This window comes from Callithrix jacchus, chromosome 5, assembly GCF_049354715.1.
Source record: "Callithrix jacchus isolate 240 chromosome 5, calJac240_pri, whole genome shotgun sequence".
Classification (NCBI taxonomy): Eukaryota; Metazoa; Chordata; class Mammalia; order Primates; family Cebidae; genus Callithrix; species Callithrix jacchus.
The window spans coordinates 36,555,609-36,572,722 of NC_133506.1; the positions used below are offsets into that span (position 1 = coordinate 36,555,609).

At 39.6% G+C, this 17,114-nt stretch overlaps 1 protein-coding gene across 14 annotated transcripts in view; it reads right to left on the bottom strand.

Moving 5' to 3' along the window:
- Positions 1 to 17,114, bottom strand: part of ZHX3 (zinc fingers and homeoboxes 3) — a 150,521-nt gene that overhangs the window by 35,496 nt on the left and 97,911 nt on the right. The gene's annotated exons all lie outside the window — the stretch shown is intronic.

The following is a 17,114-nucleotide window of genomic DNA, read 5'->3' on the forward strand; positions in this document are numbered from 1 at the left end:
AATTATAATGACAGATAACAAGTGTAGGTGACGATACAGAGAAACTGGAGCCCTCGCATATCACTGATGAAAATGTAAAATGGTGTAGCTACTTTGGAAAACTGTTTGGCAGTTCCTCAAAATGTTAAACATAGAGTTGCCATAAAATCCAGCAATTTAATTCACAGGTATATACACTGCATAAATGAAAACATGTCCCCCCCAAAATGTGTACACAAATGTTCATAGCAACATTATTCAAATAATAGCCAAAAGGTGGAAACAACCCAAATGTCTATCAGCTGACAAATGGGTAAATTAAATATGATATATCCACACAATGGATTACTGAGCCATAAAAAGGAATGAAGTTCTGACACATCCTGCAACATGGGTGACCCTAATGCTAAGTGAAAGAAGTCAGATGCAAAATGTCACATACTGTATGGCTCCAATTATATGAAATGTCCACAAGAGGCTAATCCATAGAGACAGATAGATTAGTGGCTACCAGGGACTAAGGGTAGGGGAGAAGGGGGAGTGACAGCTAATGAGTCTCCAGACAATGAAAATGTTCTGAAATTAGATAGTGGGGATGGTTGCACAACTCTGAATATGATAAAAACCTCAGAAAGGACATCGAACCCAAGAAAGATAGAGGACAGTAAATTATAGCACTCAGTTCTATAGAAGAAGGCCAGCATTTACATTTCTTTTTTTTTTTTTTTTTTAATTTTTTTTTTTTTTTTTTTTTTAGGCTAGTCAAGTGAAGCAGTGGGAGTGGAGAAGGAACAAAGAAATCTGTAACTGGTTGTGATCAATTAGTTGTAAACACCACTGCACTCGGACCAGCCAGCATTTACATTTCTAAGGTATCAGTGTTGGTGACACCATTCTGTGCTACTTCCTGACTCACCTTGGTATTATTTACTGCAGCCCTAGAGAAACTGAACAGCAGGGGCTGTGAACATCAGGTTTGTCAGGGAGAGAGAAGAGAGATGCAGACCTCCCATCTGGAAGCAGCACCAACACAAAGGAAAAAGCATGAGCATACCAGAAGGCCAGGCAGCAGAACTCAGGAGCAGCTAATTGCAGAGGCCCTAGCGACATAACACAGGCACAGGGCCAGAACGGCTATTTGTAATGGGGACTGGGTTTCACCCAGGAAAAGGCAAATAGTGTTCCTGGTATTCTACTTACTAAGGCTGAGAAGCAGACAACATGAAGATGGATTTGATTTTTGGCAATGGTCCCAATGTCATTCAAAATTGTCTTGGCCAGGCATAGTGGCTCATGTCTGTAATCCCAGCACTTTGGGAAGCCAAGGTAGGAGGATCATTTGAGGCCAGGAGCTTGAGATTAGCCTGGGAAAGATAGGAAGACCTCATCTCTACAAAAAATTTTTTAAAATTGGTCGGCCACCATGGTGTGCGCCTGTAGTCTCAGCTACTCAGAAGGCTGAGGTGGGAGGATCACCTGAGCCCAAGAGTTTAGAGTTACAGTAAGCAAGGATGGTGCCACCACTACACTCCAACCTGGATGACAGAGTGAAACCTGTTTCTTACAAATCAAAAATAATTAAGTCTCAAATTATCCCTATATTATCATTCAAATAAATGACCAAGGAGGGTAGCACTGCTAAGTATGCTCTGGATAGATGTCCAGAGCAATTACAAAAAAGCAGTAGTAGCAGCAGTGGCACCCACAGCCAGTGTTTACTGAGTGTTTCATATTGTTGGAAGTGCTTTTATACACATTTCCTCATCTCATTCATAAACCCAAGAAGAGGCACTATAATCATCCCCATTTTACATACAAGGGCAAGGTTCAGAAAAGGGCAGTAACTGCCCGAAGCACACACAATTAGGCAACAGCAGAGGCTGCATAAGAACCTAGGCAGTCTCGCTCCAAAGCCTGCAACTTCAACCATTCCACACAGTGAGCTTTCCGAGAAACCTCCAGATTGTTGCAATAAGGGCTGCAGACCTCTTGAAGTAATATTTTCCCCCAGCATTTATTAGGAAAATTTTAAACAAACAGCAAAGTTGAAAGAGACTGACAGTTGAAAGAGCTTGAACACCCATATCCCCACCACCTGGATGCTTACTAAGATGGCTGTTTTTAGCAACATTACCCATTTAGGTATGCTTGGGTTTATTTGTTTCTTTGTTTTTTGTTTTTGTTTTTTTTTTTTTTTTAGCCAGAATCTCGCTCTGTTGTCAGGCTGGAGTGCAGTGACGTGATCTCAGTTCACTACAACCTTTGCATCCCGGGTTCAAGCTATTCTCCTGCTTCAGCTTCCTGAGTAGCTGGGATTACAGCCAGGCACCACCACGTCCAGCTAACATTTGTATTTTTTAGTAGAGACAGGGTTTCACCATGTTGGCCAGGATGGTCTTAATCTCTTGACCTCATGATCTGCCCACCTGGGTCTCCCAAAGTGCTGGGATTAGAAGCGTGAGCCACCATGCCTGGCCTGTTACGTATTTTTAAAGGTGTTAAAAGTGGTACTTAAATAGTAAAGTTCCAATTATCTAGAAAATCATTCGTCCAAAAGACACTCATGGAGCATGTCTGATAAATAAAGCACTATCATGTGGAAACATGCTACTTTCTAAGTCAAGCCCTGGTGAAGTAAGCTGATAGAAATGTAAGGTGCTGCCAAAGAGATTCAGAAGGAAAGGCCAGGTGACAACTGCATTTTGTCATTCTTTGTACAATCCTTTATATATCCTGTCGTGAAATTTTCTGTTTTGTAAATGGATCTTTTAAATGGGGCCGGGTGCGGTGGCTCACATCTGTAATCCCAGCATTTGGGAGGCTGAGATGAGTGGATCACTTGAGGTCAGGATTTCAAGACCAGCCTGGCCAACATGGTGAAAACCCTCTCTACTAAAAACATAAAAAAATTAGCCAGGTGTGATGGCACATGCCTATAATCCCAGCTACTTGGGAAGCTAAGACAGGAGAATCGCTTGAACCTGGGAGGCAGAGGTTGCAGTGAGCGAAGATCGTGCCACTGCACTCCAGCCTGGGTGACAGAATGAGATTCCGTCTCAAAAAAAAAAAAAAAAGGGTGGGGGGTAGGGGGAAATAAAAACAAAAGTGCATAACTTTTTTTTTTTAATCTATCTTTGGGAATTGGTAATTGCTCAATTCACTAAATTAGCAAAGCTGCAGTTAATAGCCACTATACTTCAACACTGCAGTATATATGTGTTTTTTAGATAAAAATCTTAGAGTGTTTAGCTTTAAATTAGAGACTGAATTAGGAACTTTAAAAAATTCTGAGGAATGAATTGGAAGAACAATAAGAAATCAATGAAGAAATTCAAATATTTAGAAAGCAATTCTTGACAAGCTCTTTCCAAGTGTTATGATAATCAGCCTGTAGCCTCTCTTGGACATATCACCCAGGATTTATCATGAAAAACAGAAATAATGATAGAAGCTGACAGAAACACAACTATAGTGTGAGATTTTAAGATAATGCTCTTGTTCTTTGAGAGAACAAGTGAACAAATAAAAAAGATGTGAAGAATGTGACTACTATAATGAGGTTGATTTGACAGATAAGAGTATAGTCTTGAATATTCTAGTGATTGACTTCACATTCTTTTAAAAACACCATGAAACACATTTAAAAGTTAGTCATGGTATATAACAGACCACACACAGACCTCAACCCATTCCAAAATAAAAATTTATATGTAGCATTCCACTATTTTTTTATTGCTAGCAACAAAGACTTACTTTGAAATTTATCCTTTTTATTTCTGTTTCAAATTACGCTGTAAGTGGAAATTTATCTCTCTCAGAAAGAAAGGAATGTGAAAATCCTTCCTATTTGCCCCCAGAGATAAACCATTGTTAACAGTGGAGTATATATGATTTCAGGTATGCTTCCTAGGCATAGCTTACTATAATTAATTCTTTTAAAAAAACAAAAATAAAATTGTATTTTTACACCTATTTTGCCCCTGAGTTTTCTTCTCACAGTTATTTAATTTCAGTATCTTTCCACGTCAGTATCTCTGGTTTACCAGTCTTTTAAACAACTGCAGCATTCTAGGTTATGGATGCATCATAATTTACTTAACCATTCTCCTATTAGGAGACATTTGCATTTCTACAGGTTTTTAACTATTACAATGCTTGGTGACCATTCCCACACATATTTTTATACATTTGAGAATTTCTGAATTTCTTACAAGTAGAATTGCAGTGGTATTTAAAATATTGTTAGGGAAATACAAAACTGTCTTTTAAGTAAACTGTACTGATTTTCACTGTCACAACCAGAAAGTTGAGGATGCACTCGCTATCACTGCTTACTATTTTTAGTTTTTCTTAATTTAATATATAAAACACTGATCACTATTATTTGGAACCTACATTTCTTTATGGGCAAGGTTGAAAATCTTTTCACATGTCATTGATCATTTTTTATAAAATTATCTTTTGTCCATTTTCCTATGGGATTTTAAGAGCTCTCTATGTATTAAGAAAATGGGTTATTTTTTATCTGTCATAGATGAAGCTGCGGTTTTGTCTCTATTTTTTTGGGGCCCATCTACCATAGTTAGGCAGTAAATTATATTAAAGAATTACTGCTAAAGTTGCTATGTACGATAATGGTATTTTGGTTATGTTACAAACAAACATCTTAATCAGTTAGTGATGCACACTCAAATATTTGTGGATAAAATACTTTGTCATATGGGATTTACTGGGAGGAAAAAGCCGACCCCCTCCCAGAAAAAAATGGGGGACAGGTAGAAATAAATGAAATAAATTTGACCATGAACTTATCATTGTTCAAGTTGGGTTGGAATATATAAGGCTCATATATACGCTCCTATGTACATTTGACATTTTCTTTTTTTTTTGAGATGGAGTTTCCCTCTTGTTGCCCAGGATGGAATGCAATGGCACAATCTTGGCTCACCGCAACCTCCAACTCTCAGGTTCAAGCGATCTCCTGCCTCAGCCTCCTGAGAAGCTGGGATTACAGGCCCCCGCCACCATGCCTGGCTAATTTTGAATTTTTAGCAGAGACAGGGTTTCTCCAAGTTGGTCTTGAACTCCCAACCTCAGGTGATCTGCCTGCCTCAGCAGCCCAAAGCGCTGGGATTACAGGCGTGAGGCACTGCACCCAGTCTACATTTGACATTTTCATAATTAAAAAAAAATTAAAAGCTCAAGACATAAAAAAAAATCCTGTATCATAAAAGAAGCTTAAATTTTTATTTTTAAAAAGCATTGTTTTAAATGTTTCCTTCTTTCCTTCCTTTGTTAAACACTGATCTTGGAAACAAAAATCAGATGCAGCCACCCAACCTACTACTGCCCAAGCCAATCCTAAGTAAATGAGTTGGCTTTCTAAGAAGTTTCCATGACCCAACAGAAAACAGAATTCAATTCCATCACTCAAAGTGCATGAAAGCCTGCAAAGCACTTCCATATCTCTCTCAATCCAATCCCACAGTCTCCCGAATTGGTTATTATTGCCCTTCCCTCACTGTTGCATTGAGGAGATCTTGAGCAAGAAAGGGGAGGTGAAATGACCAGTCACACCCAGCATATCTTTGGCAGAGCCAGATATTCTGATTCTAAATTCAATGTTCTCTTTTAGACTACATTCACTCTGAATACCAACTAAACAATAAATGTACCACCTGTAACTATTTTGACATTTTTTTCTTAGAAAGGGTTCACAGATTTTATAAGCTGAATTATTCTAGAGTTTTGTTTTGTTCTTAACTTAAAAGGCTTGACAATGTAGTCCTAACTACTTGAGAGGATGAGGCGGGAGGATCTCATGAGCCCAGGAGTTTGAGGCTTAAGTTAGAGCTATGGTTGCATTCCAGCAGTGTGGGCAACAGAGCAAGACCTTGTCTCCTAAAAATGAAAAAAGAGGCTGGACTAGTGGCGACCTGTAATCCTAGCACTCTGGGAAACCAAGGAGGGAGGATTGCTTGAGCCCAGGAGTTTGAGAACAGCCTGGGCAACATAAGGAGACTCCATCTCTTAAAAAAAAAACTTGAAAACTAGCTGGCATGGTGGCACACACACGTGTAGTCGCAGCTAATTGGGAAGCTGAGGTGGGATGATTGCTTAAGCCTGGGAGGTCGTGGCTGCAATGAGCCAGGATTGTGCTATTTGCCAGGGCAACAGGGCAAGACCCTGTCTCTAAATAAATAAATAAGGGGAAAAAAAGGCTTGACAGTTATTATGATCCTTAATATTTATAACACTTTTATACTATCAGAAAAGGGTCTGTATTACTTCCTCTTACATATTAATAGAGAACTCTTTTAAAGTGAGACTTGGTGATCAGACCACAGTAAGTTGGTAGGATTCTATAACAAAAAGTACACATGGAAAACTGTCCCTCCTCAGGAATGTGTGTGGGCAGGACCTTGGCAGTCAAGTAAGTGGATCTGCTGGTTGGAACTGTCAGATTTCTGCTGAAAACAAGAAAGTTACAAAGAATTCAAGTCTATTTCCAACCCCAAATCCTCAAGCGTCAAACCAATGTCAAACCCAGAGCTGGCCCCGATTTGCCCTCTGGTTACTTAAGGGTCACAATACTTTCTGCATTTAGTAATCACCATCAGTTATGGGCTCGAGGTGAGAGCTCTCTACTTGTTTCCCCTCCTTAAACAATGTTTATTTTTTGTCTAGTCATCAACAGAAATAGCCTACTCTACTTAGATATTATCACCTCTAAAGTAAACATTCTTTCTTAAGCTCAGAAAGTGATTGTGATATAAATACAAAGGCCTCAGAGTTAAAGAGAGTTTAGAGATAATATATTTCAACCACCCACCTTTTGCATGAATTTTATCTTGAAGTATCACTACACCACATGGTTAGGATGGCCTATGCCTGAATATCTCCAAAGATAGGGAGCTTGGCACCTATTGACACTAGAAAGATGTTTGAAATTGTTCCTTGCAGTAAGCACCAAAAACAACAACAAAACCTTCCTATAAGTTTTATTTGCTAAATTTACTTTTTTCTCTTGAATAGAGTTGAGGACTTACTATGTGCTAGGCACTGGGTATACAAGGATTTTTGAAAAGATGCTAGCTATCTCTATAATTCAAGAAGCTAACAGTCTGTTGTGGTTATAAAGCTGTCTACCAGGGCTCTGGATCTTGCTCTCCACTGCATTGCATTGGATTTCCCTGCCTACCTGAAGTTAGGTGAGTCCAATAAAACATGAATAAATGTGTCACCTCCAGAGGAAAGTTTTAGGAGAAAGTATAGGCTTTGCCTCGCTATTTATTCTCTGGCCTGCAACTGGTTATGTTCCAGATGGTGGCTACTCTATCAGCCTGAGTCCTAATAGAACAATAGCTGACCCTTCATGTACATGCAGTATGACCAAGAAATAACCTTTGTCACTTTAAGCTACTGAGGTTTTTAGAGTAGCTTGTTACTGCAGCCCATCCTGACTGACATATCGTCTAAAGGTAGACAAACAAAATGATCAGCAAAATGATCAACAAAGTCATCAACGAAATCAGACAATAAGCTCAGTGATGTAGTGGAAGCATGCACAAAGTTCTGTGGGGCACAGGAAAAGACTTTGTAGCCACCCCTGTCTTCCGGGGAACTTGGGGTAAGGCCTCATAGAGGGGGTTGTTTTTGAATTAAAGCTTGAAGGATGAATAAATACTGCCAAGTACCCAAGTTGGGAAAACGGTGTTCTAGACAAAGTGAACACTTTATACCAAACCATAGAGGGAAAGGAAAACATGGCATGCTTGAAGAGCTAGAAGGAATTCCGTTTTGCTGGTGCACAAATCTGAATGTGGTAGATTTCCTATGAAGCTGCTACAGCCAAAGCTTCAGGGACCCTCAATTCACTTGCACAGGCACCTTCCAAAGCCTGGATCTCACTTTATATCTTTATAATTTTATTCTTAGATTTTTTTCATAGGAGGGTCCCCCTTACTAAGTTCCACAAAAGCTGGGTCTGCTCGTGATGGATGAGGTTTGAGGAACAGGAGGTGATTCTAGGTACACAAATAAAATATTTGATTTTCTACATGACACATTTTCTTTCTTTCCTTTTTTTTTCTTTTTCTTTCTTTCTTTTTTTGAGACAAGGTCTCTATCACCCAGGGTGGAGTGGAGTGGTACGATCATGGTTTTCTACAGCTTCAACCTCCCAGGCTCAAATGATCCACCAGCTTCAAATACCCAAGTAGCCAATACTATAGGTGCACACCACCATGCCCAGCTAATTTTTGTATTTTTTGTAGAGATGGGGTTTTGCCATGTTGCCCAGGCTGATCTTGAACTCCTGGACTCAAGTGATCTGCCCACCTTGGCCTCCCAAAGTGCGAGGATTACAAGCGTGAGCCACTGTTCCCAGCTGATACATTTTTCAACATTTGGGGGAAAAAAATCACGTTCCCTAAAAGTCTTCTTTTCCCCTAAACCAATAATCCTCAGTTCCTGCACTTTGTGTGACTAGGATAGAGATTCCGCACCTCTACCTACTGTTCTTCTCTGAATGTGCTCCTATTTGTCTATAGCCTTCTCAAGAGTGGCATCTAAATCTAAATCTAATTTTCCAGATACAGTCTAAGTGTATTTATCACCTTCCTTAAACTTTCTCATGTCGCATTTAATCTTTCCCAAAAGTTTTTACCTAAATGATGCCACATTACTTATAATGTGAGATTCCCCAGAAAAATACGGATCAATGCTTTGGATTTAATCCACATCACCGGGACTGGTACAACACCTGCTTGTTTCAATTTAGGTTTGGCAGAATTTGAGGAAGGAACAAGTCTGTAGAGAAAAGACAGTTAATTCATTTAACAAATGTTTACTAAGTGCCTTTCCTATGTCAGACACTGTTCTAGGGGAAGACAAAAAAGACAAATAGAAATCTCTGTCTTCCTAGAATTTACATTGTAGTTTGAGGGAGAGAGAGAGAGAATAAAATAAGTAAATGAAATTATGTGTCAGAGAGTAAAAAGTGCAAGGAACAAAGTATAGCAGGGAAAGGCTGAAGAAGTGCGGACTGTGGGGGGGTGAGACTGCAATTTAGCTATACAGTGGTCAGAAGAGACCTCACTGAGAATGTGACACTGTAGCCAATACTCAGAGGTGTGGAAGTGAGCCATCTGGATATGTGGGGAAGCACACTCTAGGCAGAGGCATCAGCTGGTGCAGACCTTGAGGTGAGAATGTGCCTGACATGTTTAAAGACCAACAAGGAGGCCAGTACAGCTGGATGGCAGTAGTAGAGAGACAGTAGTATGAGACAAGGTCAAAGAGGCTGGGCTGGGGTGGGGGGGCAAGGAGAGGATCTGTGCAGGGCCACTGCCATGATCTGAGTCTCTCTGAGATGGCTTTGAGCAGAAGGTTGACATGATCTGACATGTGTCCTTCAGCATGGCTCTGCTGGCTGTGTTTAGAATAGACTGTAGGAAAAACCAGTGGAGAAGAGGAAAACCTGTTGGGTAGCAATCTAGGCAGGAGACGACAGCAGCATAGGCCAGGACAGTAGAGATGGAGGTAAGGAGAAGTGGCTGGATTCTGGATACATTCTGAAAGTAGAGCCGAAAAGATTTCCTAAAGGAATGGATAGGAGGATGTGAACATTGCACCCACAGGAATCAAGAATGACTCCAAGATTTTTTATTTAAGCCACTGGAAGTATGGTGTTGCCATCAACCAAGATAGGTTTGAACCTGGGAAGCTGTGTGAAAAAAGTAAAAGCAAATCTGTGCTGCTAAAACTAGGTCCTTTTCCAGGGGAAAAACTGGATTGAACTGGTTTGGTCAAAAGTGTTGCAGGGAATTAATGGGTCAGACTGCTAATGAGCAAGGAGGCTGTGTAGTGCCAATATTCCCAATGAAAAGACTCTGGTCTTGCCAAAACCTGTGCAAATCTATAGAGAAACTACAGAAAGTGGGGGTGGGGGAGGCTGGGAGCAAACCTAGGGTATTAAAAGAGCCAAGTCATTAGAAATCGCACTCTTGGAGGAGTAAGACAGCTCTTTTCAAAGTTAAACATGTTACTTTAAATGTACGTGCATCCTAAATTTTGTTCCAAGTACAAAGTAAATTACTTTATTAAATTTAAAACTAGGCATTAAAAAAGACATTGTTCTAGATGTGGTTTTACTTCTGAGATTACATTTTTTTTTTTTAATTGAAATTTTCCAGTGTGGGCCAGAGAGTTTACAGGGTAAATAGCTTGCAGGCTGGTGAGCTCACTTGAACCTCTCAAGAACGTTTTAAAAAAAAAATTTCTCTCCAGCTCAGCCCTGTGGATAAGATGTTTCTTCTCCCTCTTCCAGGCTTAGTCTGTATTGATGATTTTCTTCCATGGCCTCACTACAAAGTCCAGCAAGATCTTACATGCAAGAAAAAATGCTCAATTTCAATCACAGTAAGAGAAATACAAATTAAAATTACTCTGATTATTTTTTTCACTTACTTTGGAAAGGCTTGAAATGTTGGATAATATTCTGAGTTGGCAAGGGTTTGCAGAAATAGGCACTCTCACACACTGTGTGCTGTAGTGAAAACTGGTAAGTTCTATTAAGAAGTATTTAACAAGAATAAATTAGAATTCCCTGAGTCACCAGTTCTGCCTCTAGAAAGGTAGCCTGCTGATATACTTTGCACATATGTGAAGTCATAAATGTATAAGATAATCCAATGTCAGTATGATAATGACAAAGGACTGGAAACAACCTACTTGCCGCCCACCAACAGGAGACAGTCAAATCAATTATGGCACATATACACAATGGAATAATATACACTTCTGAAAAAGAATGAGGGAGGTGCCTTTATAATGCTATGGATTAACCTTCAAGAAATCTTGATATTTGTTAAGTTTTTTAAAAAGCAAAGCAGAAAATAAAAATTATACACTAGAAATATCTCTAGGAAAATACATGAGAAACTAATAATAGTGTCTGCCCTTGGGGAGGGGAACAGGGAGTTAAGGGAAGCTTTTCCCTGTAGCCCCTTTTAAATTCTGAACAATGTTAATGTGCTATGTATTCAAAACAAAAAATTTAAATTTGAACAAATACAGAAGTTGAAAAAATGTTAGCACATTTCCCAAAATACGCCAGTTCTTACAAATAACAAGTGAGAAGCTAATGGTGTTGGAGCAGAGGTTCTTACAGCATATGCGACTGAGTCAAATACCAAGCAGTGTTCCTTTACATTTCAAACTTCTCATAGCTACAGATGAACTTTTTGTTTAACTTCTGTAGAGGTGCACATGAGCACTTCACTTAAAACTATATATATTCCATTTGCCTCTGGCCATAAAGCCATAGTTCTAAAATAACTTAAAAATATACAATATATAAAACAAAAAATCAATAAAAGAACAAACAAAACAAAAAGAAATATTCAATATGGATGAATGGGACAATATATGCAGTCCAACTTCTTTCCTAATTAAAAAATCCTACAGCAATCTGTTATCCAGTCTCCAACTGAGTATCTCCCAAGTCTGGGAGCTCATTATCATTTATGACAATTTATTACAAAGTCCCTTTCTTAGCTGGACCTGGTTTCCAGCTTTTAGATGTCTTTTGGACATAAGATAAATCAACTCTTTATTACATGACTAGTCAACTCTCTTTTCTATATATCAGCTTTTCATGAAGTTGAAGATCATTTCCTCTTTTAGTTATTTACCTCTGCAGCTAAGTACCCTGAATCCATTCCACATGCTAACAACCTTCTCTTTGAATACATTCTAATTTGTCTTCATTTCTCTCAAAACGTGCCAGTTAGAACTGAACAAAACATTCAAGACATAGCACAACCAGAAGAGAATTAAATGGAAGCTGTGCTTTCATCATCCTATTACCATTACTAATACTACCAAAAACTGATCTAGGTACACGTTCTGTTTTTTTCCCCCCACACAGAGGAGGACTTTGAGGTAAAGTGACCCAGTGGGACAAGGGAGCACTGCTGGAATTAAGCAGGACTAGGATTCTTTCAACACAAGGCCATTTGGATACACATTTTCAGACACTCATTTATAATTCTAACAGAGGACTTCTGGGTTATCTTCTCCTTTGTCTCTTTGAAATCTACCTTCTTGTCTTAAGAAAGGAATGTTAGACCTTCTCTGAACATCCTATCTAAAGTCTTTGTTGGCTCCTCCAAATCCAAGCTGAATTATTCTCTATCACAGCATCCTAATTGTTTCTTTCATAACATTTATCAAAATTTATCTGGATCTTCATCTGATTCTTTTCCTGCCTACTGTCTTTCACTTTGGCTAGGCCATAAGCTCTATAAGTAAGGTCAGGGCCTATATCCATTGTTTCCCGAGCATATAGCACAATGCCTGACACATAATTATCATTTTTAGTGAGTGAATGGGTGAATAAATGGAAGCTGATAATGCAGTTAAGACTCTAACATCAGACAGAGCCGTGTTTGTGTCCTAGAACCCTACTACTGTGGTGGACTGTGTATTCCTGGGAAAATGACTTAAGATCTCACAATCTGTTTCCTCTTAGGTAAAATGAGGAGCTATTAATGCCTACCTCATAGCGCTGACATGACATTCAGTGAATTGATGGAAAGCACACCAAGGATTTTCGCATGCTGTCTGGTATACAGGAAACACTCAATAGATCATACTTACTGCAGCTATTGCTGCTGTTCTAATTACCACTACATCCCACTCAGAGGCTGGCCACTGAAGGATGACAATTAACTGTAACAGCTAGAGGTACATCAGCTGTTTTATCCAGCCTACGTTTCTTTTTTAAAAATTGCAGTAAAAAACACATAACATAAAATTTATTAACCATTTTTTTTTTTTCCTGAGATGGAGTCTCACTCTGTCGCCCAGGATGGAGTGCAGTGGCATGATCTTGGCTCACTGCAATGTCCGCCTCCCAGGTTCAAGCAATTCTCTTGCCACAGGCTCCTGAGTAACTGGGATTACTGGCATCCGCCACCATGTCCAGCTAATTTTTGTAGTTTTAGTAGAGACAGGGGTGTGCCATGTTGGCCAGGCTGGTCTCGAACTCCTGACCTCAGGTGATCCACCCTCCTCGGCCTCCCAAAGTGCTAGGATTACAGGCATGAGCCACCACACCCGGCCTGTCTTAACCATTTTTAAGTGGACAGTTCCGTAGTGTTAAGCACATTCACACTGTTGATCAACAGATCCCCAGAACTTTTTCATCTTGCAAAACTGAAACGCTACACCCATCAAACAACTATTCCCCTTTTTCTCTTCCTCCAGCCCCTGGCAACTACCATTCCACTTTCTAAGAGTCTGACTACTTTAGATACCTCATATAAGTGAACTTATATTTCAAGATGTAGCCCAACAAGAAGAGAATGAAAAGTAAGCTGTTTTCATCATTCTATTACCACTACTAATACTACCAGAAATCTATCTAGCTAAAAAAAGTACTTATCTTTTTGTGTCTGGCTTATTTTACTTAGCATAAAGCCCACAAGGTTGTAGCATGTATAAGAATTTCATATCATTTTAAGGCTAAATAATATTCCATGGTATGTATATATAATTTTTTTTCCCATTCATCCATTGATGGACATTTAGGTTGCTTCCCCCTCTTAGTCATTGTGAATAATGCTGCAGTGAATACAGGTGTGCAAATATCTCTTTGGATCTTATTTTTGATTCTTTTAGGTAAATACTGTTTTTTCTTGCTTAAGCTCTCCACAATCTTATGATGCTGGCAGCCCAGCAGAAGTCATAGGAAACGTTTGTCTTCACTTTTTTTAATCTTGTCATCAAATTATCTTCCTCTCGAGCTCAGTCCCTAGTCCTTTCTGATACCCTTCTGGTTCCTCTATCTTCAACTGAATTCAACAGGTCAAATTTAAGATCTATTTTACTTGTCCAAAAGGGAAGGAAGCTATTAAACCTTTCCTATCCTTTTCTGTTGGAAGAACTCTACGTTCCTCATCCAGAGAAGGGCACACCCTCTGGCCCGAGCAGAGTGAAGCTGTAGATATCCAGGGGCTAGCCCCCTGGAAAAATGAAGAGCTATGGCTCTGCCTAGGCCCAGGACAGTTTCTAAAACGTTTACTTCATGAGTAATGTTTTGAACGCTATTAATATTTCATCAGGAAGTATCCGTTTCCCTTGACTGGTGAGATTAAGTCCCATTCACGGGGTTGATTAGCCTGATAATTAGAGCCAGGATATTTTTTTGCAAATCCCCTTCCAATCTTATGATGCCCAACTAAAGGGAACAACTGGATTTGCAAAATAAAGTTCTGTGTTTTCCCAGAGCTCTTCACTTTCACATTATTGTCCTGGGGTAGGGGGCAGCAGAACAGAGATGTTGACAGCCAAATGGAAGATGCATTGGGAGGCTTCTGAGACACTTACTTGCTCTCTTTCAGAAACCTTAGAGTGAACCAAAAGGAAAGGAGAGGAACAGTTCTCAGTACCTGAGCCTTCTCTAATCTAAAAAGCAATAAAGTCAATCATAAATCATGAAAATGAGAGTGGCTGTGATGGTGCAAAATATAAAATTCCAACAACTATTTTTTTTTTTTTTGAGACGGAGTTTCGCTGTTGTTACCCAGACTGGAGTGCAATGGCACAATCTCGGCTCACCGCAACCTCTGCCTTCTGGGTTCAAGCAATTCTCCTGCCTCAGCCTCCCGAGTAGCTGGGACTACAGGCGCGCACCACCATGCCCAGCTAATTTTTGTATTTTTAGTAGAGACGGGGTTTCACCTTGTTGACCAGGATGGTCTTGATCTCTTCACCTTGTGGTCCACCCACCTCGGCCTCCCAGAGTGCTGGGATTATAGGCGTGAGCCACCGTCCAACAACTATTTATCAGGAATGAAGTACACATAACTCCCTATTCCCATCTCAACCTCTGTCCTGCAATATGTGAGTATGCATGCATGAACCCACACTCACCAGTGATACACTCAGGTGAAGAGCTGGGGGAAGAGTTAACTTCTGCTGCAAGATAGTTAGCATATTTATTTCCTTTCCATGAGCCTTCAGGAGACTAAATCAGAAGTTTCTAAGAGCGTATCTTGATGTCATATATTCTGAGAACTGATACATCTAAGAACTGATGTAATGCGTCTGCCATTATAAATTTGGTAAAAGTGCCACTTATCTGTTTTTAGCAAAAGGACTGCTTTAATGTTACATATTGGTTTGTTGTTGTTGCTTCTATGATAAACTTGGACAAGAAAATTTCTAGTCTATGTTTATCATAATGGTATTACTTGAAACACCACTTATATCTCATAAAAATATAAAAGATCCCCAATTTGGCCTCTCCCGTCTTCTTCCCCGCACCCCCATGGAGCCAGCCTGCCATTGTCCCACTTATTCAACTTGCTTGCTCGTCAGTCTCTGGTGCACTGCAGGCCCCATTCCTTCCTCCCCTTCTGCCCAGACCACTTGCACCAAGGTCATCAGTCAAGTGGCTCTTTCCTACTCTTTAGAGTCTCAACCATTCAGGACCAATGAAATTTAAGACCCCTCCCTCTAACCTCTCCAAAGGAAGCAAACTCACTCATGCCCAGGACTTTGCATGAGATTTCCAAACCACCCTTGCCAGCCCTGACCTATCTGCCAAGTTCCAGATCCTTTACTTCCAACGGCCATTTGTCCCTGCGGGTTTTAAAAAACTGCACACATAAATTCCTGCCTCCTTTGACCTTGGCAATCACCTTTCCAAAAAACGAAACAAGTAAATAAAAAAATATAGCCTAGGTTTACTGCATAGTTCATCTCACCTCTTACCACTGAGTGAGATGTCTTAGTCCATTTGGGCTACTATAACAAAAATACCATAGACTGGATGGCACATAAACAACATAAATGTATTTCTCACAGTTCTTGAGACCAGGAAGTCCAAGATGAAGGTGCTGGCACATTCAGTGTCTGGTGAGAGCCTGCTTCCTCATAGACAGACAACTTCCCACTGTCCTCACATGAAAGAAGGAACCAGGGAGTGTCTGGGATCTCTTTCTTAAGGGCACTAATCCCATTCATGACAGCTCTACTCTAGTGACCTAATTACTCTCCAAAGGCCTCACCTCCTAAGACAATCACATTAGGGATTAAAATTTCAACATACAAATAAATTTTAGAGGGATACATTCAGTCCATTGCACCATCCATCCTGATTTCCAAGCATACTTATATTTTTTATTTTTCCTAGTTTCCTTTATTCACATCTCTCTTCTTTTTCTCTTTTCCCATATGAAATGTTAATGGTCTCAGAAGCAATTACATCTTTCTTGGTGGAGGGCCTTTTAAAAATTGTGGTGAAATACACATACCATAAAATTTACCATCGTAATCATTTTTAGGTGGAGAGTTCAGTAGTATTAACATTTTCACATTGTTGTGCAACCATCATCACCATCTGCCTCCAGAAGTCTTCGTCTTACAAAACTGAAACCCTACACCCATTAAACAATAACTCCCATTTCCTGACCACCCCTGACTCCTGGCAACTACTATTCTGCTTTCTGACTCTGTAGATGTGACTACTCTAGGTATTTTATGTAAGCGAACTCATACAATATTTGCCTTTTTATAACTGATCAATTTAACTTACAATAATATCCTCAAGGCTCATCAATAGTATACATCAGATTTACCTCCTTTTAAAGGCTGAAAATATCCCCCTGTATGTATATACCACATTTTATCCATTCATCTATCAATGAACACTTCGGTTGCTTCTACCTTTTGCCTATTGTAAACAATGTTGCTATGAACATGGACATACAATCTTTTTGAGTTCCTACTATCAACTCTTCTGGATATCTACCCAGAAGTGGAATTGCTGAATCACATGGTGATTCTATTTTTAATTTCTTGAGGAACTGCCATACTGTTTTCCGTAACAGCTGCACCATTTTACATTCCCACCAACAGTTCACTGAGTTCCCAAGAGTTCTCTACATCAATGCCAATACTTATTTTTTGGGTTTTTTTTTTTTTCCAGAGTTGCCATCCTAATGGGTGTGAGGTTGTATCTCACTGTGGTTTTGATTTGTATTGCCCTAATTACACTAATGTTGAGCATTTTTAATGTGCTTATTGTTCATTTGTGTATCTTCTTTGAAGAAATGTCTATTCAA